At 37.5% G+C, this 27827-nt stretch overlaps 1 protein-coding gene across 6 annotated transcripts in view; it reads right to left on the bottom strand.

Moving 5' to 3' along the window:
* Positions 1–27748, bottom strand: part of JAK2 (Janus kinase 2) — an 84471-nt gene extending 56723 nt beyond the window's left edge. For 2 of the 6 annotated variants that reach the window (XM_027634641.1, XM_027634640.1), the window contains exons 1-2: positions 27653–27740; positions 27043–27091 (exon numbers count right to left, since the gene is read on the bottom strand). The gene's annotated coding sequence lies outside the window, so the exon portion shown is untranslated. Of the gene's footprint in view, positions 1–1526; positions 1605–20124; positions 20441–25224; positions 25246–27042; positions 27092–27652 lie in introns of those variants that run through there. The other 4 variants (XM_027634643.1, XM_027634645.1, XM_027634644.1 and 1 more) reach the window with 4 other exon arrangements.
* Positions 27749–27827: the final 79 nt, after the last annotated feature.

Below are 27827 nucleotides of genomic sequence, written 5' to 3'. Positions count from 1 at the left end.
AACTTGAAGTTTAAAACTGATCATAGTCTCTCCTCTCTTTATGCAAGCTTTAAGCTCCTAAACAAACCACAAATTACTGTAAATACTAGTAGTTCTTGGATTTGTTAAATACATATTACAATTAGCTAACAAAATACAATTACTAATTTCTGCTTAGGATTTTCAGTGTCTGAACGGACCACTTCTGATCAGGCATTCCAGTATCTATAAACAGAGATCCCTCTCCTGTCCATAAGCATTTGCCACATCTACTCACCTACCAGTAAGCAATCTTCTAAATACATTTTTTTTTCTTAATTGGTACTTAGTAAAGAGTTTGACCACTAGTACATGCAAGAAACAGTCCACCCACACTTTTACCCAAACTAAACATCATGATTCCTGTCTGCCAATTCATCAAATAATAACTGAATTAAGTTTCCTTTTGTTAAAGCAAATAAGGTCATAGAGCAATTACATCCCTCTGACTGGCATACAGACAAAAAGAAAATGTGAAAAACCATCACAAAATAACAGAAAAAGTCAGACCACAGCCTTAATTTTTTAGATTACTGATAGCATTCTTTAGTATTAAATTTGTTTACAAACAAAACCCCACAATGCAGCTTTGCTGCAAAAGACAGAGAGTATGCTTCTGTCAGTGACAAACTTGGCCTCATTGCCATCAGATCATTTCCACTCTTCTAGACAATTTTTATCTATTTGCACAACTCTGCAATGATGCATAGTAATCTTAATATTTTCAATTCCTGTTGCACTTCAGGACTAGGGTGCTTTACATAAAACACTGTCACCTTTCCTAAGTACAAGGGTCTAAACCATTTCCCTAAATTCACGCTGTGAAACACTGGTAGTCTAAATATCAACACAATTCTTTGTTTCACGAAATATCTAGTAAAGAAAGATCTATCTCACAATTCCTTTCAAGGAAGGTAAATATTTGAAAAACTAAGTAAAACGATGAAGGAAATGCTGTTTAACTCTCCAAAGTGCTTAAACAGGCAAAAAACCCCCCAATTTTAAAATTCAGTTCTTACTATAACACTCCCCAGTGTCTCAGTTTCATGTTTCAGTTGTATATAGAGAAAACCTCAGGGAGGGGAAAGAGAAAGAAACTCTCCTGAACACACAGAGTTCAACACAAAAGTGCGAATAAGAAAGAAATCAAATCATACCATGGGAAAAAAAGCATTGAGGGAAAGACATAGGATGTCATATAACAACATATTTAACACCTCTTGAAGTAACACAACAGAGTGATTCTGCAAAGTGTTTAGGACGTCCATTCTCAACTACTCTTTAGCATTGGGTAAAGAGATAATTAGGTAATAAATGTGAGACTCCTGTGAACATCTCTACAAAAGGCTGTGGGTGTACTGTTCAGTACCTAACAGGTGACCAAGATATCCCTCATGCCTGCAACAGAAACCAGACTCTTAGCGACTGTGGTACTACGACAGACTAAATGCCATTACTATGTAGGACTTAATGCCCTCTGCACTATTCCGAGCAGTAAATAAACTCACAGAAACAGTCTCTTGTTACTCTTCCATTCCCATTCAGGGCTGACAGGTTCTAAAAGAAGTGAAGTTTATCTCATTTGGCAGATGTTTCCCATCCCCCTGAAAACTGTTCATAGACAATATCACCATTTAACACTTGACCTCATTAACCTACTGGCATAAGCAGCACACGTCATCATGACCACATCTAAGGATAGTGTGTAAGCTGGGACACATTCTGCCAGTCACTTCAGACAGACAGTCAAAATTGCAAGAAGGAATACAGCAGATTCTTTTTGAGAAAAGAAGTTAAGGTAGTTAGATGACTATCATAATCGACAAAGCATGTTAGAGACTCTCTAAAATCAAAATAACCTAAAAAATGGTAAAGCATCACAGAGTCTTCCCTTGCACTTCTTTTTACCAGACACAGGCTTTTGTTGACAGCAAGACAGTGGAATGGAAGGATGCATCCTCTGATGAAGGATACCCTTCCACTTGATGCAAAACTTCCTAAAACCAAACTACTCCCCTCTCAGACTATGTCCTGTTAAGAAATGTATGCAGTTGAGTCACACTGAAGATCTGAGACCACTTTATACATTGTACACAGTCTCCACCAGAAAGAAGAAAAAGAGTGGGCAACAAGTGAAATAAGCAAATCACTGAGGAAAAAAAAAAAGAGAGAGAGAATCAAGAAAAGAAAACAGAATTACACGTATCAGAAACTGACGGTTACAGCAAAATGTGAAATCTTCTATAAAAATGTGAGAATCCACTACTCTAAAACCTGGATGTTGCTAGAATAGTCCTCAAGTTTGGAATGTGTTTCTAGGTCAAAAGCACAGAGTAATATGCCAAGTCTGAGCCCAAACATCTCAAGTGACAGCTGCTTTTCCTCTTTCCTCATCCCCATTCCTTCTCCCAACTAAGCTTTTCTAATAGAGAGAAATTCTCCACTCCTCTCTCATCCACAACTGGGTTTAAACCAGGTTTGAATTTTGGCTGAAACGACCTCAGTAACTTGGCACTTAGTCTACCTTGTTTAAACTTAATTAAAAACTAATTTAAGTTGTTTAAAACTAATTAAAAAGTAGTAGTGGATTTGTACACAGGTATAACCTTAATACACATAGGGTGAAACCAATGATTCTGCATAAGCAAATGAAAGAAACTAACAGGTTGGAACATGCTTGATCTTGGCAGGCATGGGAAAACAGGTAGTAACTAGTGAACATGAGCAAAAGTGTGGATGCCATTTGATTCCTAGAAAAATCTAAAAAGAGGAAGGAAATGAAGGCATCCTGCCACAATCAAGTTCTGCCAAAGCATTCTGTACTAACCTTTGGAAACATAACTGAATATAAATGAAAACTTGGGAATAAGTTTTAACTACTCCTGAGAAGAAAATGCCTTCTCATGGACTATTTGCAAGGAGGCTGTGAGAGACACCAGATGGATAGGATACTCCATGGCAGGAAAAGAACTGAAATAAAAGCAGGAGCCTCGGTACAGGTAGAAGATGGAGACAGCACACTGAGTTATACCAGGGAAAGAAATCAAGAAAACTAGGAAAAGAGTAGATATTTGTCCTGCTTTATCTCCTGTACCTCTACATTGTCTTGTACAAAAAAGTATACAGGACTCTTCCATTCCCCTCCTATCTCCGTCAAATATGGTCTCTCCTAATGAGGTCCAAAACTCACTCAAGTAAACCAATTCTATGTCACTCCCCATCAAAGACCCTCCTTTCCCAATTCCCTTGGGTTCTGTGAGTCTGCCCAGCATTCCCAGGCTAAAAATCAGACACTGCAGAGCACACAGAAAAGATCACATTCCATACCACAAGTTAACAAACTCATTCGCATGGTGTCCAAATCATAGCTACATGTAAGCAGAAATAAGAAGCAGGAATAGCAGCTATTAAAAATATACCAGAGGCAGTTGGGTGGGTCCCATTCCCCTGTCCCTCGTTCACCCCTTTCCTGTTCTGGAGGTAAGGAGAAATTATTATTTTAATCCTTATGAAATATTTCTTTGGTATTTCACTCACTCTCCAAGCAACATTTACTTATGCCCTTAGTGGGTTGGAAAAAGCTGGTGGAAGAGGATTTGATCACATTACTGAGCCTCAGGGGTCAGTGACTAGGACTTTTAAATCAAGGATTTAGGTCATTACTTCGTCTTTAAACATAGGGAGTAATTGGGAGACACTTCAAAGGCAGCCCATGCCTTTGAGCATTACAAGTGCCACTAATGCTTTTGAGCATTAAAATTACAAAGGCCACAGTCCAGTTGCTGACATTTTCAGACCTTTTTTCTTACAAAGGTAGAATAAATGAAACCTGCAAAAAACATACCTAAAAGTGACAGAAAATGAGAGGAAGTACGAGAAAATACCCTTATGGGGAAAAAACCAAAGATCATTTTAGACATTGATTTAGGGGAGGAAAAAAAAAAGATTTTTTTTTTCAAAGAGTCTTTCAGTAGAGCACTTGAGCAAGACCAAGTTAAATCACCTCTTGAATCTTCCCACTGTTTGTGCAGTGAAAATAAATATCAGTAAAACTGACTGCTATTCCTGAATAAATTTTAGCTACCGTGACATAAGAGGCCAATGGTATCCTGGCTTGTATCATGACTAGGGCAATGATAGTCTCCTTGTCCTCACTACTGATGAGGCTGCACCTTGAATCCTGTGTCCAGTTTTGGGCCCTTCACTACAAGAAGGACGCTGAGGTACTGGAGCATGTCCAGAGAAGGACAACAAAACTGATGAGGGAACTGGGGTTGTTTAGGATGGAGAAAAAAAGGCTGAGGGGGCACCCTATTGCTTTCTACAACTACCTGAGAGGAGGTTGTGGTGAGGTGATGGTAGGACCCTTCTCTCAAGTAACAAGTGACAGGACAAGAGGAAATGGCCTCAGGCTATGCCAAGGGAAGTTCGGTTGGATATTATAAAAAAATTTCTTCACTGAAAGAATGGTTAAGCACTGGAACAAGCAGCCAAAACAAGTGGTGGAGTCACCATTCCTGGAAGTGTTCAAAAAACAAGCAGACGTAGGACTTCTTGCTACGGTTTTCATGGGCACGGTAGTGTTCAGTTGAAGGTTGGACTTGAGGATCTTCAAGGTTTTTTTACAACCTTTATGATTCTATAACATGCTATGGATATTCCCAATGACAGCATAAAGATTGTTTAGAGTCTCAACTACCGACAAATGTTAGCTGTTGCAGAGCCAACTAGCCTCACTGAAAGAAACCAAAACAGTTAATACTTCTAGCAACACAGTCCTCCAGAAGAACAAAGCTGCTCTAATCCCTGTGGTTCCAGCCAGGTACCTTGTGATCTGCCACACTCATGTAGAATGGAGAGATAGCAAAGTAGCTCTGCTATTTCCTTAGCACCTGGAACAGACAATGAGCCAAACTACAAATAATTATAAGCATCTGTCTTATATCCCAAGTACATACAAAATAGAACTGAAGAAATAGTTCTGCACAGTTCATCAGCTCACAGGTGTGGATTTCACAGCTGCTCAAATTTTTCTTGGGCAGTCTATGCAAACATCTGCTCAGACAAATCGTTTTGCTTCCTCCTGCACACAAGAAACTACCTAGTTTTCCATAGAGTTTTTAAAAAAACCAGCCTAACAGCATGGTGAACAGGCTTCAGCAAGTCGTGTCAACTATTCCAGTCATTGATAACAGAAATCTTTGAGAAGGTGTATAAAATACACCAATGCCAACCAATTTCTTCTCTAGCCAAACAGATACACAATCACTACTATGAGTCAGTGCCATAAAGAAGCACTGGTGGCCTTGAGGGACAATCAGCCCCTGACAGCTTTTGAAGCAGCTTGTCATCGCCTCCTGTCTTGTCACAGAGCTTCCACCCCAACATACCTTGCTTTTGTAATATGAGTGAAGGCTGTGCAGCCATACAGAAGTTGAAGTAAGTCAAAGCACAGACTGCAGAGAAACAAACCTAGATGTTCAGAAGCACTAAAAGCCAGGGCAACACAATTAGCTGATTCTCACTTGTCAATGTTAAGTTAATATCGGTCTCTCTACTGCCTGATTTCTCAGCCATTCTGTCCATCTAGGTGTGAAAAGAATTGTATTACATCAAACACAGACACACAAAGCAAACCTTCCCACAATGGTTAGCGCATGGTTTATCTATATTCACTGAAGTTGTTCTCAAAGTTAATGAAACGCATTTGCGGCACATCTCCTTCCCTCAGTTGCTTTACATACAATTATCACAACATATACGATGAATTTATGGGAAATTAGAGATAGTATCTGCCTTTCAAGCAGTTTCTTTTTTCAGTCTTTCAAAAGAATTCAAATTAAAGATAACTGCTCTTTTTACTTCAAGTACTCACCTAAATTGCAAGGGCCTTTTTAACTAACAGTATACAGTTCTATAGTCAGTGAAGTACTAGCTTTATGATCAGCAAGTATCACAGCAAGAAACACTTTATCACAACTGATTTTGTGATTATTAACAATTTCCCTAGACTACCAATGTGATAAGCTTGAAAAATTTAACTTCTCTTTCATCACCAGTATGGGACATAAATTTCTTGTCAACTGCTGCCCAGGTTCAAGTGTCTACTGTACTGGAAAAGAAACCATCAGAGTGATTACCACTTAAGTTCCTACTTATTGCTACTTAATACTTCTTTGGATTTTGCTTACAGTGGTTGCTTGAAGCCAGGGCCCACTGTAGACAATACAACAGCTTTCAACAAAACCTCTATAGACTGATATTCTCTACTAGCATAGACAGTATGACAGAAATTAATTAGTGTTTATGGTCATATAATTTTCAAGTATGTAAACTTAGCAATAAAGATAACAAACATGGGCCATTCTTTTTGGACAAAAAGATGTCTTGCATGCATTTTATACTACAGCCATACCTGTGTTCCCTTCATTCTTTTTTGTTGAAGGCTCAGAACAGGTATCTTTCCTGATTCAAATGCTGAACTCCTAAATGCTGGCTTTCTTCCAAATAAGCCCCCTTCTCTGGTCTTTAATGTCTCTTAGTCCTAATAGTCAGAGGTGCTACTTTTACTTCTACAATGAAGGAGTATCAGTAACTATTTCTGGAACACCTACACTCCACAGTAACTACTGAAAAACGAAAGAGAAGCTTCATTCTTCACACTTACTAGTTATGAAACACTTCTTTGTTAGCATACCACTTCCATTTCTTTCAGTTATATAAAGCATTCATTCCTGCTTTTCTTTAAACTGCTATCTAAAAAATTGTGACACCTGTAAATCCAACCCCAGTTTTGAAATATCTCTAGGTAACTTAGCAATTGCAATTAAGGTTCTTTTACTTATTTATGAACATACATTTATAGACATTTTGAAGTAGCTTTGATTTAATAAACACAAAGCTTACTCCATATACTTACTCATCTTCTCCTTGCCTAAGCATTCCACTCTAAACTTGTTTTTTGCTTACTGACAGAAAAAGTATGTTTCAGAGTCACAAAGGCAGAGGTCTTGCTGCCTTCAATGAAACACCGACCTGGATGGATGAAGGGAGAGCAGTGGATGATATCTACCTCAACTTCAGCAGGGTTTTCACCACTCTCCCTCACAATTTCCTCATGAGCAAACTCAGGAAATGTGGACTGGATGAGTAGACAGTGAGATGGATTGAGAACTGTCTGAACAGCAGATCCCAGAGGATTATAATCAGTGGCACAGGGATTGTTGGAGGCCAGTCACTAGTGGTGTGATTAAGGGACTGGAACATCTCTCTTACAAGGGAAGGCTGAGGAAGCTGGGCCTGTTCAGCCTCAAGAAGAGATGACTGAGATGGGACCTCATACATGTATATAAGTATCTGAAGGGAGGGTGCCAAGAGAATGAAGCCAGGCTCTTCTCAATGGTGCCAAGCAATAGGAAAAGAGCCAGTGGGCAGAAACTGATGCATGGGAAGTTCCACTTAAATACAAGGATGAACTTATTTACTGAGCAGGTGACTGAGCACTAGAACAGATTGTCCAGGGAGGCTGTGGAGTCTCCCTCACTGCAGATGAAATTCAAGAACTGTCTGGACAGAATCCTGTGCCGTGTGCTCTAGGATGACCCTGCTTGAGCAAGGAGGTTGGACCAGGTGACCCCACTGTGGTCTCTTCCAACCTGACCCATTCTGTAATTCTGTGTTTCTCAGCTAGTGTCAATGTTTAGCACAGTGATTTCAGAGTAGTTTTCTTTTTTAACTGCCTATGGAACAATTTTGTTACTTGTATTTACTCTGCACCTAAACTATGACAGGGTGATATGATTTTGGAGTTAAATCTCTTTCAGTATGTTTTTCCCAAGCCATTTGTTAGTTCACTTGCTTCAGAACAGGCATGCAGCATGAGACTGAAAGCACTAGCTCTTCTAACAGTTGCCAAGAATAAGTGCCCAGAAAAGATCTTAGGAGGACAAGTTCACAACAGCACTTTCCCAGTGTAGTTTCATAGTGATCCAAGACTCACAAACATTTTAAGCCAAGATGAATAAAAAGTCATCTTCGTGTTCTTTACAAACAACACCTGAAAACAACACCTTTCCTCTCTACAACTACCTGAAAGGAGGTTGTAGGGAGGAGGGGGTGTGTCTCTTTTCCCAGGTAACAAGTGACAGAACAAGAGGAAATAGCCCCAATTGTGCTAGAGGAGGTTTAGATGGGTAGTCAGGCATTGGAATAGGTTGCCCAGGGAAGTGGTGGAATCACCTTCCCTGGAAGTGTTTAAAAGGCGTGTCAATATAGCATATGGGTATATGGTTTAGCAGTGAATACAGAGATACTGTGTTAATGGTTGGACTCAATGATCTTAGAGGTCTTTTCCAACCTTAATGATTCTATGAAAAGTGGTACAAAAAGTGCTTTTTTGTTGATCTTTACACTACAACTAATGATCACATTCAAGACTACCTTCTGTTCCTGTATCTTCAGAAAACCTCTTACGTGTGATTCAGTTGGAACGCTCTTTAATCCTTCAAAGGGATTGCGTTCACACATTCTATTAATTTCCTTCTTTCCCAATTTTAGAACAGACAGACTTTCTTCATCAAAGGTGCTTTATTCGAGGGTTTCACATAGAATTCCTTTCCCATATATTTTACACTAACACCACATTATTTGTATCTTTAGTCCTTCTCCTAGCAGCATCACTGCCATGTCACTGCCAAAAGCACACAGTAAGCATTTTGGACACTGATCAAGACCAGCAATGTGTAACAAGGTAAGTCCTGTAATTGTGTGCTAGTTTTGACTGGGGCACAGTTAATTTTCTTCAGAGTAGCTAGTATGGGCCCAACAGAATGTTAATTTTGCTTGTATTAACAGAAGTGATTGTATCAATAATTTCTCAAAAACTTTGGAATTGGTATGATCAGGCAGTACAAACTAACTTCTCCATCATGTGAAATGTCACATTTCTGACAATGTGAAAACTCATTAACTTATTTGACTTTGTTTCCTCCTTTAAAATATGCTACCATTTATGGCATCATGGTTATAAAGGCAGATATCAACATCACTTCAATCCCATTCCATCTACTTCATTGTGCATGTTTTGTATATTTGTTTACTTTTATTTGAATTGTAAGTTTGGCTTGCCAAATGCTCTAATTCTTCTGTATCAGAAAAATGGACGAAAAAGTTGAATTTACTTTACAAATAAGAACTTCCCCAACAGGAGCATGCTAGCTCTTATTTTTCCTGGTCTTCATGCTTTATAATCAGGAAAACAATTACATTTGGAAACTCAGAAGTGCTCAGATTTTTATTACTAGTCTCAAAAGGCCTTGGAACTGTATCCTCAATGCATGTATGACTGAAAATCAAAGTTTCTCTAAATCTGCAGAAAAATTAGCAGAGTTAAGAAAAAGCTGGTTCATGGCTGGAAACATATTCTCTTAGAATGAGACTCAAGGAACATCTGAAAATAAAAGATTTCATATAGAAAACAGGTTATGACCATACTTTCTACACAGTAAGACATTTTAATTAACCACAAATATCTGTACAGGTTCAGCAGACTTTTGCAGGGATTAAGACTTAATAACCCACTGTGTTCAGCTTCAAGAAACAAGAGAAAAACATACTTTAGGGAGGTTGTTATATACACTATTAGAATCTTAAAGTAAAAATGAAAAGGGAATCAAAACTAAACAAGGTTATTTTATCTAGAGTTATGATTATTCATACACAGGTGCAATTCAGGTAAATATTTTCTTTGATGTAAGACAATACACTGTTTTCATATAGCACTAAAGTTAAAACTATAACATGTGAAAGTGACAAAGGTTTATATAAAACACGACTACTAATAAGAAATCCTAGATTAATATCATTGGAAGGCACTTATGGTGCTCATTTGGTCCACTACCCCTGGTCAAAGCAGGGTCAAATTATACCAAGCTCAAAGCCTATTTAGCTGATTTTTTACCATGTTCACAGATAGGTATTTCACAACCACTCTGAACAGCTTGTTCCAGCGTTTGACAGTCTTCCTGCTGAAAAAATTTTCCTTAATATCTAACAAAAATTTCTCATGTCCCTTGTGTCTATCATCTCTCATCCAAACACCACATGCCTTCAAAAAAAAATTCTGCTCCAAAGCCTCCATAGTTTCCCACCAGGTAGCTGAAGATGCAAACAGATGTCTACTCAGATTTCTTCAAATGAAAACACACAATTCCCTCAGCCTATGTTACATCATGTATTTAACCCCTATTCATCTTTGGCGGTCCTTCACTGAACTTATTCCAGCATGCCAAAGTTGATCTACTATTAAAAATCCCTGAATTGGAATAAATCAATCAGACGAAATGACTGCCCTTTCAAACAAAGCTTTCTTTCAAAAGAAATATATTTTAACAATACAAATGCAAAGTTAGATATGCAAGAAAATCGCAGGCTACACTCGGGAAATAATTCAGTGTGCCCTGAAAAGTATGAGTTACAATAACTACAGGTATGGTGAGAGCTGAATTAAATACAAATTTTTAGTATAATTGAGCAGTAAATATATCTTACAAGCACCATCCACATATGTGGATCAGATTATGCTGTCTTTATACATACACACATACAGCATTATGCACTTTCAATTTTACTTATATACTTTAAATATGTAAAGGACTTAGTCATCATGGGTGGAGACCTTATGTATGACCTGGCTGAAATCCAAAAAAAAAGGAGTACAGTTCTATAGTATCGGCATTTATTTAAGATTATTCTACTTTGAAGACTATCTAGACAATAAATTACAAATATAAAAATGCTTAACAACTACAAAATTTCTGAATTACATCAAAGAATAAAACTATCTTTTATAAGCATTTGCTACATCTGTTGAAGTTGTACATATTTGTCACAATCACTAAACTTGCTGGAGCAGCTTCTGACTTGCAAAAGTCTGTGAAACAATTCTAAGACCTGCATATGAAAGAAGCAACAGTAACCCAAAATTCTACTCCTGTGTAGTAACTTCACTATGCAACAAAAACAAACACAAAGTGCCTGGTTTAGTTTTAAACTTTCTTTGGGCTAACATAGTTTAATTTTTTTTTCAAGAGTGCAGACTAAATTTTAAAGTGAGAGAACACCTTGCCTCAAACTTGAAGAATGTTTCATATTACTGCACAATACTCTTTGCTAGACTACAGGAAAGAAACTCGTATTTTATTCACAGTAACATCAATGACCACAAGCTCAATCTGTAAATGGGGAAAAAAGGTTAACACACAGACACAGACTAATTCCTGAAAATAAACAGTACGTTTTTGGATTCTACATAAAGACAGAATTTTTCACCAGGGCACATTGCAGGGTGATTACATCAGCCAGCAAGTTAAGTACTGTCAATTTGACAAAAAAATTAAATCATTTCAGAGAAGCACCATTTTAGTGAGGAAGAGATGTTCCTAATTGCAAAATGTTTAGAGATTGAAGGTTTTTCTTCCCTATGAAACTCCAATAAAGTATTTCTCTCTCTCTGCAACCCAGTTTGCCAATAAATACAAGCAAGGACTACAACCTGCTTCTTGCTGTCCCCTCTCTGTCCTCCTGTCCTTAGATCTCTGTTACATGTAGAAGTTTCAACTGGAAATTGATATGGGAGTTTTCCCATACATCTTCTCAACACTTTAATTACATTGCAAAAAAGATCTGGGACAGGGAAGCTTGTTAAACTTAGACCAAGAACTTCAACACTTTAATAATATACAGGACCGCTACACAGAAATGTTGTCAAAGTAATAAATCCAGTGGGTGCTAAATGTACTGATGGTTGCCTCCAAAATACTGTATCTTATCTTTTATCTAAACCCACCACTTTTTAATTACCTCAGCAATGACTCAGAAATCAACCTAATTAAAGAAATGAAATCTCGCTACATAAAACCTGCTTAGATTTATGAAGCTTCTAGCTGAGTCACATATCACTCAAATATTTATTATGTCCATATAGCTCAAAATGAAAATAGTTTATTTCAAATGAATTCAAATTAATTTTGTTGACTTCATAAGGCTTTGGCTGAGAGCCCAAGTAGTAAAACAGTATTTGAATCCTGATAGAAGAAAAAAAAAATTGGAAATCAAACTAAACAAGCTGCAGCTCAGTCAGATTAGGGAGTCCAGCATGTTTGATTGTTGACTTGCTTTTTGCATATTAATCTAATGTATATTTCAATATGAACCCCAAAGGAGGAGGTCCTTTAGGTATATATCAGAAGCCAGGTTTCTAGTGATAATACTGAATCTTTTGCATACAGGTGTCTGGTTATTTTTAAATATATGGAACAAAAAAAAACCCCCACATGATCCAGCTGCAGGGCCTCTTTAAAAGCACTTGGAATTTGTCTGCTTCAAGAGCTGTAATAATATATGCAGTTATGATTGTTCTTTTGTTCTTAACACTTCGGGGACCTTATTTTATACTGAATGCAATCAAATAACAAACCTGATGCTTTGATGAAAGCCACCTATATGTTGTGTCTCTGAAACAGTATTTCTTTGAATTCCTTCAACTACTATAACAATATTGTGTAACTAGGTGCAATTAATTTTGTCAGCTTAATGCCCACCCCTTGTCACTGCAGCAGTACTAGAAATGAAACAATGACAAATAAAAGCCTACTAACTTTCTTCACCTATGTTAATCAACTCCAGTTAATTCAGTTGTCCTGATCCAAGAGAGTATCACTGCAGCACTGAAAATCCCAATCTTGGAGAGCCCTTTGGGAATGTGTCTGCTAGGCCCTTACTGACACAGAAGGAAATGTCAATACCAAAACTTTTAACCCTTCTTTTTTTTTTTTTATCCCTCTCTCTTCTCAGTGTTTTCTGCTAGAGGACTTCATTCCTCTTGTTTATCAAGCTTGTTTGTAGGAGGTGTTTATAAGAGTGACAGTAAGCTTCCACATACCTTCTCATCCAAGCCTTGCCAAATCCCTTCATATTAATGCCATCTACCTCATCTTATTAGCAATTCTACTCTATCAGCAAACAAAACCAGTGAACACTTGTATGGTTGTTGTCCTTTTTACTCTGCTTTCGTGTATTTATGACTGACATACTGGATGGGAAACTTGTCTCACTTCACTAATACAGGAGGTACAGCTAGACAGTCAAAGGCTTCACACACCAGAGCCCACATCCTGGTTACTGGACAACATGTTCAGTGAAACAAGTGTATTTTCCGCTATGGTCAAAACAGATTAAGTGTCATTACATCTTATTCCTTTTACAAATCCAAAGCAGTCTTACATGTAGTTTAACTGTCTTCATAGAGCTGCAATTGCTCTCTAATCATTTTGTACCGCCTTTGTTCAGCTACTGAGGAACCCCTTTACTGGCCCTTTATTTCATGAGCTTTTCCACTGCAGCAGCTTTGGACAAGTGGTTAAATATTTCTCTCTTTACCACACAAAACCAAATATATTGCCTATTTGTCCTGCAAAGCCCCAAAATACTTCTCAAGCTGAGCCTTCAGTCCAGCAGCACTATAATTATAGTGGCAGCTAAATCCCCTTCCACTCTTTCCTTTGGTTTTGGTCTTCTCTTTGGTACACCATAACCCTCTCCCTACCCTCAAAAAGACAAAAGTTAAAAAATGAGGGGAAAAAGAAGGGAGAAAAAGAAACCCACTTTTCTTCTTTTCACTTTACTCTTTATCCCTGCTCTATACTGTATGTTGTAAAAGTTCCCCATTTGAAATTCCTATTCCTCTGTTTATTCTATGCATTCTCCATTTCCCAGTTCCTCCTTCCTTTCCTAGCACTGGACTACTCAAAGGAACTCATTCCAGCCCTTTGAGAGGTCCAGGGTTTTTTTCCTCCTGGCAGAAGACAAAAAAGTCAGCTCTCCCTAGTATTTAATTTCTTTATCATTCATGAGCATGCAAGTTGCTTTTGGAGTTGATAATCTTCAGTGTCGTCTTGTGTAACGGCTGTCAAGTCAGTAATTTTAAATAATCCACTGAAAATATAAATTATTGATCAAGCTATTGACACAATCACCGAACTTTACAAGACAGGATTATCTGCAAACAGCCTACATTCAGAGACTCACTTCTAATGGGGAAACAAGTTAACCTAAAAATTTATATAAACCCTAAAATATACAAGAAAATATATCTATAAAAAGGTTCTAGAAAACTCATTTTTATGTTATCACTAAGGGCAGTGTTGCCAAAAAGAAAAAATCCCAATTTTTTTCTTGTTTCTGCACTGCAAAGTACTTCACTTCTACCTGTGATAAAGTTTACATTGCAGTGTTACTTTCATTAGTTCCAGCACGATTAGTGAGCTAAAAATCATATAGGGTTTTTTTTCCTCATTCTCTACTTTCTGTGGAAGAAACACAGCATTGCAGATTTCAAATGATATGTCACTGAGTCTAGATATCATGCATCTGCTCCAAATAAAGAACACTACTAATTATTGTAGTAGTGTTGACAGCAAATATATGATGCTCTTAAGTCAACTATGATTTTTAGGTTACAAGGGCAAAAATGAAAAGACAGACAAACAAACTGAGACTCCCACATACAGGCTGTGTAATCCACAGCTGACCTGCCATTTCTTTCATTACTTGTACACACAATTTAACACTTTAAGTATGGTTGTAATCATATAATGAGATTTGCTAAAGCCAGACTTTGTGTCAACTCATCCAACAGTAGCATTTTGATGATCTACTTGCTGAACAGAGATTACTTTTCAAATGTTTTGAAACTAGCAGAAACAGTAGCATTAGTAATAATACATTTGAAATGTTCTAGTCATATTGTGAAAGCATATGAAATTCAAATAATTACCTAGATTAAATCCAATGTTCCATAAAACTCAATTTAAAATACAGAATTATTAATGTATAGTTACGTATGCAATCATATACTAATAGAGGTTCCCTGTCATAACAACATAACATTTTACAGTAAACATTGCATGTACAACTGTGTGCTTATATACAATTGTTTCAGTAACAAAGTTATAATATTACGTAGCAATTCACTACCCAGTGAATTAGCACTGTGATCCATTATTTTCTTTATGCCTTCAAAAGGACTTTGCCCATTACACAGATAAAATTATAAAAAAATATGTAGGAACAAACAAGAAAGGAGAGATCGGAAATTATAGTTGCAAAACTAATCCTGTCCATGATCTGTGTGAACAGAGATATCATAAAACAAAAAGGTTTATTAGGCTGCTACTTTATTCCACCACACAGCCTAAATAATGAAAGGACTACAATCTGAAATATGTATTTCTGCTCTTTCCTCCATTAAGAAACTAAAAAGGTATTGGTGAAAAATAAGTAAGGAATGTGTGCATGCATGTGTTAGATACAGCATTTGTTGGATAAACAAATTCTAGTTTATTGTAGAGACAATTTTAGTTTAAATTATGAAATCTTTAATGCTCACATACAGCCAGTGTCTGGCTCTCCATTCTCGATACATCAGCCTCACTGAAATTTGAAATTACACAGTACTTTCCAACAGCTACAACCGCTAAACTAATGAAGCATGTACAGTAACAGTTAAGGTTAAAAAGGTACATACAAGGCCTTGCACCTGTCTGCATTTCCAGTACAGAACCACTCATCCATCCACACCTTCACGGAATACTGTCAACTTTTGTGACACTTCACAGTGAAAGAAGTGAGGGCACTTAAAACCTCAAGAATCACAAAATACTCTGAGTTGGAAGGGACCCACAAAGATCATCAAGTCCAGCTCTTAGGAGCTGGGGATCGAACCACAACCTTGGTCTTATACTAGCACCATGCTCTAACCAACTGAGCCAGTTTCAGGGTTTCTTGCACCTTTTTACTTATCTGTCATCTGCATTTTCTTCCCCTCATTCATAAAATATTTGGACTTTCTTCCATTATTCTTGTATTCAGACTAAACATCAGTTCTCATCCAGTCTACCGCCAAGCAACCTGCCAATCTCTCTTTTCCTTCCAGACAAATATCAATACTTCTCATTCCTCACACTTCAAAAGAAAGTCTCATCACAATACCACACTCTTGCCCACTAACAGAACTGAGTCTTTGCACAACCTGTTTTTCAGAAGTAATTTGTTTCTTCCACTAACAAATCAAAACTAATTTCCTCTTCAAAACCATTTCAGTCCAACTGAAAATCAATTTTCCAACCTCCCATATAATTTTAATATAGCTTAGCCCAGCCTGAAAATACAAACATATTTGCCATATAGTTTCTGATCTTAATATTTATGTAATGTGGTTTTGGTTATTTATTTTCTTTCCATTTTACGATCCAGAGGCACTCAAAACTTGACCGGGGAGTTTGCTCAAGCAAATCTGAGAACAATGGATCCAGAATGACAAAAGGGTGCTTCAGCAATGTAAAATGAAAGACACAATACTTGGCTGGATTTGGGCCCTGAAGTTTGGTTCCAAGTAGGTCAAGATCAGAAAGCAGTCTTAAAACATACTTGACTCTGAGAACAGAACAACTAATGGCTCTTTTATTAACAGGACAAAAGGAAGGAATGTAAGAAAGCAACAAAGCCATAACAGGAGAGATGTGGCTGAACATGACGGAAAAGTTCTGAAAAAGAAGAGCAAAGAGACAGTAAGAAAGTAATGAACAGAGAGGCATCTGCAGGGATGAAGCCACAAAGTCATTTACATTCTTGCTCTCTCCTCATTTTAAGCCATTTTATTTCCAGAATCCTACTGAGTTCCTGTAAACTCATCTCATGCTTCACTACTGCAAGAAAGGAAAGCAGCAGTATTTTTACTGTTGTGGTAAAAGAAGAAAATTCCTTTTCTTACAATACTGGACACATAAACATTTAGAAACAGTAAGGACATATTCTACTCTCCCAAAAGTGTCTTTGACTGAGACTATCTTCTTTTTACTTGTAGGTTAAAAATAGTTATCTTGTGTGTGGTGCAATATTACTCATATTAGAAAGTCCATTTTTACAATTTAACTTTTTTTCTACCACCTGCTGTGTAAGCTTACCAAATGTGGCTAGAAGACCATTCAACCCTGTTGCTGCATCTTATATGTTTTTGCCAAGGAGGCCTTAATGTGGTTTTGGGTTTTTTTGTTCCCTTAGACTCTCTTTCTTCTTCTTTATGTGTCATTGGCAAGGATGATTTCCCACCTTATTTGCCTGATAGCAAGGGGATGTCCAGCAGTTTTGTTTCCTTATTTCTTCTTCTAACAGCTCAGTGAGTAACTGGAAATTATGTCTAGATGAGAAAAGTACTGGACCAAACAACAGATAAGTATTCTAGAATCACTGTAATGTATTATAACAAATTAACTATTAGATGAGAAATTATATTTTCTTTTGAATCAGAAATAAGCAAAGGTTGTTTTGACTAATAACACAATAGCAGTAATTCATGTATGCTTACCACCTCCGAACAGATACTTCTCTCTAACAGGGGAAAGCAATTTTGCTTTTGCTTAAGAATCTGGGATTTCTTAAAATGTCTTATTTCACCTTTTGAACTAATCAAGAATAATCAAGAATAATCAAGAAATCATAATAATTTAGGTCATCTTAATTTGAGAAAAGGCAGCAATATGAAATTTACAAAGCAATATAAACAAAAAAGAAGAGAAGTGTTCTAACATTACCTATATAAGTAGCTCCTCAAGTACAGGAGCAAAACTTAGTAAGAAATAGAAGAATTTTAGGCATAAATAATATCCCTAGTACAAGCTCTTACTAAACAAATTTGGCATACTGATTCATCACACATTTATGCTCCTCAAGGGAAGAAACTTATGTTCCACAATTAATTTTATTAGTAAGCAATGACGTTACAGAGCAACTATTAAGAAAGTCAAATATTAAAACTAACTTGTGAACTCGTACTCAAGAATCCAGTTTGATAAAAGAACTGAATTGCACAGTCATACCCTTGTAACTAGCTCCAGGAGACATTCATTCCAGCAAAACAGAATCCACTGGTCTCAAGTGGTTGAAGTTCAATGACTTGACAAAAACAAAAGGCCATAACACTCCAAAATTTCCAATTGGTTTAACAGTCCATGAATCTCAGAGAAGCAAAGTGAATAAAAAAAAAAGAAAAGACAAAAAACCCACAACCCCTCAAATATAAATAAGTGTATTACATGCATGTAATATTATAATGTATAATTAAGTACTCAGCAATCTAATGGCAACAATTTGATTTATCCAAATTTATTTAAAATAGCTTCTTTAAGTTATGTTTGAAATTGAAGAGAACATTTAATATAAACCACTTGTGTTGCATATTTACTTTTTAAACTGTTTCACGTTTAATCACTGAAGCAGTCAAATAGTTCTTTGCACTTGTTTTTAATTAAACATGGCACATTATGATGCATTTTTATGTAAGAAGAGATGGAACTTAATGAGTTCCATCTAAACTTGGAGTTTTAATTCATTACATTACGCTAAAAAGTACATCAACTGTAGTTTTCAATATAGTAATTTTTAACTTTTTTTCTAGCATACTGGATTTCAAAATTTGAAATGTAACAACAACATAGAACTTATAAAAAAATTACAGTTGACATTATTAAATACAATACTTATAAAGAAATGCTACATGACCAACTAAATTTATTAAAACACATTTGTTTTTTCAAACTGCACAGCTAATTAGAGGGGAAGTACGGTCATTATATGAACTGAACAGCCTGTTTCTGGTCACAATGTCCTTCAAGGATTTAAACCAAGCACAGCGCATCATCTTATGGTTATTTTTACACATGAACTGGAAGAAGAAATTGTTCCCAGTTTGGTTGTTGAAAAGTCTCTCAGGACCACCTACTGTCCTGGCTTTTATTTAGAAGTCTGCCAATATTCAGATCTTACTTGAATTCCAAATTCTGTGTCCAGGCCCTATCCCATTGCTCCAGCACAGAAAAAAAACCTGACAAACAAGTTCACAAGAGAGGACACTAACATAGCTGGAGACTGTAGCACAGACCCTGTAAGTACAGACAGGGGAACAGGGCCTATTCCACCTGGAGAAGACAGGGGGAACAGAACAGCAGCCCTGGCCACCAACAAGGAGGTTATTCAGAAGACAGAGCCAAGCTCCCAAGCTCTTCACAGGACAAGAGACAACTGGCACAAGTAGAAACACAAGATGTTCAGAGAGGATGTAAGGAGAAAGTCTGACATCCGGAGAAAGTCCAGCAGTCAACGTGTTGTCTCCATTCTTAAAGGGTTTTGTGACCTGACTGGATACAGCTTTTGTACCCATTATGATATCATTACTGACCCTGCTTTACGCAGAACTTTGGAGCAGAAACCAACTGAGGTCCCCTCCTCATCAAATTATTCTGTGATTCTATAAGTACCATATCTCCAAAAGTTACATTGTTTGACTAAATCTAGGCTTTAGCAGAACTGTAATAATAACCTCCAAATGGTTTTCTTTAAAACAAAGAATAATTTAAAGAAATCTTCTCCATCTCTATTACCTGTCTGTCCACTGAAGATCAGGAATGATATGCTCTAGTTTTCATTCAGTGTGTCCCCTTAGCATGAAAGGGGTAATCACTTTTCCTGGTTTCACACATATTTAACCTATTAACTATTAAAAGAGCACTCAAGGTCACTTCCCCTTAGTTCTCAGTCAAAAACACTTCTGCTACATTGTGACAAGTCAAATTAATCGTTAGTTTCTTAGTCAAGACATGGACAGATGTGGAAGATGGAGAAAAGCAGTTTGACACATTACCACAAAGCATTAAGTGCCCTGCATGCTGTTTAAAAGCAAAGCTTTTCCATTATTTCCAGAAATGTTTTCAAGTAATCTACATGTAAAGCTGTCCAAAGACCTTTCACACAAGTTGGTAGAAGAGTCCACAAGGCTACTGAAGGGATAAGAAACTAGATAGACAATGCCTTCTAGCACATTATGGCATGTGGTTAACTTGCTGTAATATCAGGTAATGACAAACTTCAGATAGCCTTCTAAAAATCCTGACTGTAAGAAATACTATTTCATCACCTTACACAGTCATAACAACCACACAACCACAGCACAACAACTTAAACTACAAAAAGAGATGTTGTGTAGTAACAACTTACCCCAAAATTTTTACCTCAGGTTCAAGAGTTCAAAAAAGCTATGTATCAAAACTCACCAAACCATCATAAAATTTACAAATCCTACAATCTTTTTAGAAAAAAAAGTAAACATTTTAACATTCCAAAGTGTGTTTAAAACTCAGTTTTGTGAGTTCACAGGCAAAAATATTGATAACCTATCAGTCTGAGCAAGTGGCAGAGCTCTGAGAAAACAGACCTGGAAAAATACAAGCCCAAGAAACTTACGGCACAGCTTAAGCCTGCTGCAGTCTAAAGATATCCTTCTAAACACTGTTAATACACCTGAACCAGCCTGGGTAGCAATGGCAGTGCGAAACTTTCAGTATTCTGTGTATTTGCACTGCTCTGGTTTGCAGCTGCTGAAATATGACCTTGTTCAGGTACACGGATGTGTGTTAAGATCACACATGCAACTATATTGCAGACATAGCTTCAAATTTATTTGGTTCTGACAGATACTGGTGTAATCTCATTAACCTCAACCAAATAAACCTCCTGGTTTATTTATTCTCCACTTTGACCCAAGTCTATTTCATCACACTGCTTTTAGGTCTGCCAATGCAAAACAATGAAAAGTGAAGATTTCAGCTCATTTTTACATCCACCTAGCAAAGGGTCTGTACATTTTACTAACAGTTTTGTATTCTTATCGTCACAAACTTAAGTCTAATGTGCTCCTCTCTGGCTTCTGCAAGCATGCTTCTGAAATGCTCATTGGAATTCAGTGCTAGTATGTCATCCTTTCAACACCCGAAACACCATTTAGTGTGTTAAGCTTCAGTTTTAGGGACCAAAAGACACATTGGAATAGAATGCCCTCAAGTTAGCCAGCTAACTTGAAATCACCCCTAACCAAAGAAGCCAGGTTAAGAGAAAAACAACCAGAAGTACTTTTTCACAAGCCCCCAGATAGCATAGTTACAAAAGTTTATGAAGACCCAGGTATACAGCATTTAAAAGATAACCATGCACCTATTTACACAGTTGGTAGAGTAGTTCCAAAGTCTCAATCTTTTGGGAGCCAGCTGTTGGACTGACACATGCTTTACTGCCCACAGCCGAGGATCTAGGTCTTGTGCAATCCAATGCCCTCAGATTCCACTGGGAACCCAAAATTTCTTTTGTAGCTGAGTCCATCTTTGGGGTTATCCACGATGCAATTACACAATATTTTCTCCAACATTGTAAACCAGCCTAAGAAGTTTTCCTGTCCATTCTCCTCCCCTCATGCCACTTGTTCCAAAAGAGAAAAAAGAAATTAATTTTAACTTAGGTCACTTGTGATACAGTTTACAGCACAGCTCTACAAAGAGCTGTTGTGTTTACACAACTGACGGAGCAGCATATTACAGTGTTTTCGAGAGGGTGAGAAAAGAAAAGTTTTGAGAACCAGAGACAATTTAAGAAACAGTTAATGCACATCATGAAACTACAACCTCTAACTTACTCTTACATCTCTGTGACTTCACAGTTTTCCATTTCTGACAGAAAGCCCCAAATTCTTTGTCTGCTTGGATTCCTACTCATTTTCCCCAGCATAAGGAATTACACAGTCCTTTGGCCATCAATTGCTGAGTATGCTTTCAACTGCTCCAAAGAGCAAAACCTCAAGGTAACGAAATATGAAAAAAAACCCAAAAGAATGTCACTGTTTTACTCAGTGTAGAAATCTGAAAACTATGCACAGCAATCTGTCAACATAATAAAAAAACTCATTGCTTAAAAACTGCATATTAATACTGATCTTAATATGCTGAAGTGGGCATTCAAATTTCATACAACTAATCTGAAACTCTTAAGAGGATTTTACAAGACAAGAAAAATTGAAGACATTTCTATGTACATATTATTATAACACATCTCATATTAAAATAAAACTCCCAGGGATTCAAAAAACTAATCGTAAGAGAGAATCTGCAGTGGCAGTGCTGCAAATTACGGCAAAATAGTGTGAGGAATAAGATTTGAAATGACAGTTATAATTTCCAAAATTAATTTTTACAAGAAAGAGTTATCTCTATGAGGTACATTTCATAGTGAGGGGAAATGTTTTTAGTAGTTTGATGATGAAGTTGAAAACCATGCAAGCTTTCAAGTTCACCAATCCTCTTGGTACAACCTATAAAATGGGAATGGCTTGGCTTTGGGTCCAGTTTTGATTCCTTCAGCTATAAGGAAGTAGTTTTAAAGGTTTCACTTCCTTCGACTCCTTTTACTCCCTCCATTTTCTGAAGATTACACTTTGCCTTCTTTACCTTTGTAGACTATATGATTGGAAAAAGAATGTTTTTGATTCTGCTTATCTCTAAGAGGATGCCTCCTCATATGAACAGTTGCTATTTGGCCCCAATTCCTGATTTCCAAGCCCACAGGAGTACTCCTTCATTTAGATGGGATGCAGCAAACACATTAAGTGGCTTTATTTCCCCTCTGCATTGCTCCTTTGTTTCAGAAGTATAGAGCTAGCTGGGGATTGCTGTCCCTTGTAACTGTATTAAAGTTAACTTATGAACAAACATAATACAGCATTGCTACATTTTGCAGAATCAGCAGAAAACATTAAAGAATGTCAGAATTCCCTGCTACTGGGAAATGCAGCAAAAGGGAGAATTTCTGCCGGCTTATAGTATGCAGTATACTAACTACATCACATAACAGACTTTGTTTTTTTCCTGAATATGATCCTCCAATGTGACCCTTCACTTGAAAGCTGTATTTTTAAGAGGCTTTTGTCTTTATAAACTCAGAGCCTCCTATACTACTTTATTATCTCAATAGGTTTCCAAAGTACCTTTTCAACTCACAAAAAAATCCTCTTTTATTGGGAATTAATGTTTGTTTTCCAATAGTTTTTCTCCTCAAATGCCCTTGCATTAATCTCAGGCAATTTCTATCTAATACATTCAGTATAACTCAGACACCATCCATGGCCCTATCTCCATAACTGAATTCATGTAAGCAATCCCATCATTTCATGTTGGACTTAAAAGGGCTCCCAATCTAAATGCACTTGAATAACCGAGGCCTATAAATTTTTTTATAAATACAGGTACCAAATTAACTGTATATTTATGTATCAAGATTGGATATTTAGAAGACAAAATTTTTCTTACTTTAAAAATATCTGACAGTACTAGAAACTCAAGCTGTAGCCTGTGTTGTGACACATTGAAGACTGATAAAGATTTTGGTCATAACTATGAAATCCTAGCAGTCAAGCAAGACTAACAGATAGCAAAGAGAGAAAATATTCATTTAAAGCACACTAGACATGTCCTTTAAGATCTGTTATTTATGCAAAGTGTTAATGCTAGACTAGGAAATGTTAACACTCTTCTAAACTATTAACACTCTCCCTCCCAAAAACCTCCAAAAAGTCCTCATCCCCATACACTGTTTCTGGTAAACAGTATGACTTAGACTGTGCAAAAAAAAAATCTCACAAACTGATTTAAATTGATTTGATAATTACTCTCATTAAATGCTACAAAAAAAGAAATCCTTGAGACCAATAAAGTCACATAAAGAAGCATTTTTTGATTTTTAATTATACATGCAAATAACTTTAATCACAACACCTTGAATGTGTATAATAAATTCATTTATTTAAAACACCTGTAAAAGATTTTCTTAAGGCCTGAAATCTACTGCAAGGGCTCAAGCACATAAGCAGAACAATAAAGGGAATACCAGTTAAGATAGCTCCACTGGACTGTCAATAAAAAACTTTACGTCATGAACAACACATAGATCAAGAACAGGAGTAAATATCAGAAAAGGTCCTACATGGGAACGCACACAGAGCAAGAAATACCACACCACATATATTTTTACACTTTCAAAGTCCTAGCCTAGAAACAACTTTGGTGATAACTGGCTTACATGAGACTTGAGCAGGATCAAAACTGAGAGCTAGCCAAGCAAAAAAAACCAAAAGACATTAGATGCCAACAAACACAAAATAACAAACTCCTGAAAGAATAACTTGCACTTATTCCCACATGGCATTGAATTTTGAGCCAAGTGTAAGCAGATAAACAAAACAATCATGCACAGGATGTGCAGCTCAACAGAATCTCTGCTTAACAGAGGCACACAAGACAAGAAACAAAGTGTTCCAATGAAAATAGGAAAGAGATTGAAAACATTCTCAATTCACCTGGAATACTGTCTTTTGTGACATCAGAATAAACACAGAAAACTAGAATCATAGACTTATATGAGATATGAACAAATGCTAAAGATTCTAGGAAAAAAGAAAATACATACACACACACATATAACCCCTCCTCCCTCTGCCACAAAAAGCACCACACAAAACCAGAAGACAGCCAGGAAGGCAGAAAATCAAAACACTTTGAGCTAATGCCTCTTTTGCTAATAAAAGGAAATGTGCAACAGTTACTAAAAAGCAATCTACTAACAACAATAGGAACTCTGGAATACTACTGTGGAAGTCATTGTCAAAGATAGATGCAGAGACAACTCACCTCATAAAAGGACAATGCTTCTACTGATTTTAAATCAATAGTTACCTGCATTAGATTGGACTTTTTTTCTACAAATCAAATTTAAAGATTCATGTTTGACTGTGTGATACAACTGCATAGCCAAAATTAGATAGACAACTGCCTTCCAGGCAACTCATTCTACATAACACATGGGGATTATCATTGTCCATGCAAACCAGAAGTCTCTGCAGTACTGCATAACTCACAGAGCTTAATATTTGAGTGAGGCATCACCCTTTTTCTTCCAGCATCTCACAGGCTGCAACTGACAGTGACCAGTGACAACATACCTTGCACTGGTACCTTGTAGCACTTCACTGTATTGGCAGTATATAACCTACTTAAGTGACAGATACAATGTACTCTGTAGATGAACACAGCACGCAGCACCTATCTGTACGTGGCAAAGAAAACTGACTACAGTTCCTCCAACAGAACTACTGTAAAGAAGCCTCATTGTATATACATATTTTTTTACTGTTTTAGAGGTCTCCATAAAGACAGATCTAGCTTATGCAATAATCTGCCAAGTCTCATATCCAGAAATTCCAGAAAGCTCCTAATTTACCTTCGGATAAAAAAATCGCATCTGAAACAAGTTAGAGAAATACAAACGTAAGCATGAGCTCAAATGTTGACTCAGATATTATTAGTATTACTCATATTAGTCATCTAACTGGGCTCATGCTGAGAACCCTGTGGGTGGACATATGAATACATAAGTAACCCACCAAAATCAGTGCACAGCTCGGGTCAGAGGTTTTGAAACAGCAGCTCTATTAAGTTAAATGAAAAAATATATAACTGTGATAATATTTGCAAGCAAGCTTAGGTAAAAAGTTGGGGGGCAGTGTTATAACAAAAATGCTAACCTGCAATAGAACAAGAACACTGGTATAGCATAATCTGGGTTGAAAGGTACCTCAAGAGGTCATCTAGTTCAACCACCTCCTTTAAGCTCCAGTTATTTTTATTAAAAAAGACATAAGATTTTGGTTGCCCTCTTCCAAATCAGTTGGGGTTTTTTTTGAACACCATCAAAACAAGTATTTGTTTTATTATTGCATGGTCAACTACATCAAATGTTTTTTAATGAAAGTTTTGTAACATTTGATGGTAGTTCTCTTTTATTCATAACCAATACCATTTAATTAATGTCTCTGTTTAACATTACTACATTTCTGAATCTTATTTCCCTTTTAAAGTTCTTTCAGATGAGATGCTAGGTTGTTTCTTGTAACTGTAAACTTCGTCACTTAGCTTTTTGTTTACATAAGGTCATACTGTAAAAATGCTCCAGAGCTGAGAAAAGAGACCAATGGCTGAACAACCCTGTTCAGCAACTGCTTTACTTACAAATTGAGCAAGAAGATGCCACTGCTAGTACAAGATGGTAGTGACATTCGGTGTAGTAGTATTCTGTCAACATGCATAACATTACTTCCACATAGGTTAGAAATGGTTATTCCACAGAGATTTCAACCTTTTTATTAGCCTAATCATCACTCCAAACAGCTACAAGTGAAAAGTAGTAACAGCCTCCTTTCATTTTCCATTTCCAGTTCCAGTCAGTCTGATTTAATCAATAAGGATGTTGAACCATTTTCTGCATTCTGTGAACTTCTTGTTCATCACAACTTCCCCTCTCAGCAGCAAATACTACTTCCTCATGTTGCTGTTGCTGGCATTTACAAAAATTAAAAACTCTGTAAAGAGCTCAAATTTAAGGCTCCTCTGGAAAGTGCACTGCTGCTTAAAATCTCTATCATTTCACACAACAATACTGTAGTTGTTTAATACAAAATTCTCTATTTACACCCCTGAAATCACTCGGGAGGTACTCTCATCAAGCAGAAGACAGTGATGACTACTGTATTCCTACTGAATCCTCAAATTACTGCCACTGACCCCAAAAAGGGAAGATAAATGGGCAGGCCTAAGGAACATCACTACAATATAACTCCCATATCACGTACTAGGAAGACTGAGAAGCGGAAGAGGAAAAAAAAAAAAGTTAAACTGTTCCAAACCACCTTTACTTTAACTGTGCACAGAATCTCTCTACAATCTCCTGTTAATTTTGATTTTCCTTAAAATACAAACTTAATAAATACTCCTCTCTCACCTAAACTACATATACATTAAATTTTATTAACAACAGAACAAATTAAGAAGTAGATAAATTGGAAGGCTTTATAGGGCTAAGATGTCAGAAACATTCACCATTAAGCAACAAATCTCAAGCACAGAATCACATTTGAAACTGTAAACAATCACAATCTTCCCAACTATGTTTCCTTCTGCTCAACGACCAAAAGGAACACAGTCGACGTCTCTGAGCACAAAACAATTTACAAATAACCAAAGAAAGGTGTCATTTTCTCACCTGTCACTGACTGCAGAGGTGACAAGGCCACAATCAGGTTCTAATTAGACTTCAGTCGGGAAAAAAAAAAAAAAAAAGATTCTGAAGACGTTTTATCTGCAATTCTTTTCTTAAAACACATAATCTTATGAAAACGAATTTAACTCGTAACCCACACCTAGTGGAACATTTCCCCACGCAGAAGCAAATTCAATGGAGACATACAGAGAAAAACCACAGATGTGTTTCCGTGCCTGCTTGCCCTCCCCCTTGCAACGAGGGGTTTTTTGTGTTTTTTTTCTTTTTTTTTCTTTTTTTTTTTTTATGGCACAAGTAAGAATTCTCGAGGAAGTTCTCCCGCAACACACAAACACGCACCACCTCCACCGACGAGGCGCGGCAGCCGGACTTCCAGCTGCTCCGCCGGCCCGGCCAGGAGCCCGGGAGTGCTGTTTACGGCGGAGGAGGGAGCAGCGGCGGTGCCCCGCACACCCCTCCCAGCTGCAGGGCTGCCCGCGCCCCCCGAGTGCCCGCCCGCCGTGGGGGAGCCCCTGCCCGCGGGACAGGACATGGGACACGGCGGGTGCAGCCGCCACCCCCACCCGCCCCGGGCGGCGCCGGCCCCACTCACCCAGCGGCGCTGGCTGTGCAGCCCGGCGCGCAGGCAGCGTCCGCCCGCTCCCTCCCCATGCACGGCGGCGCCGGCGGCGGACGCGGCGGCAGCTCCGCGCCGACCCGCGCTCTGCCCGCAGCCTCCGCCCGCCCTCGGCTGGGCGGTGCTCCCGCGCCCGCGTCACCGCGCCGCG

Source organism: Corapipo altera, unplaced genomic scaffold (genome assembly GCF_003945725.1).
Source record: "Corapipo altera isolate COAL_440 unplaced genomic scaffold, ASM394572v1 61411, whole genome shotgun sequence".
Classification (NCBI taxonomy): Eukaryota; Metazoa; Chordata; class Aves; order Passeriformes; family Pipridae; genus Corapipo; species Corapipo altera.
The sequence above is the reverse complement of the archived record's forward strand: the minus strand, read 5'-3'. Positions and strand labels throughout refer to the sequence as shown.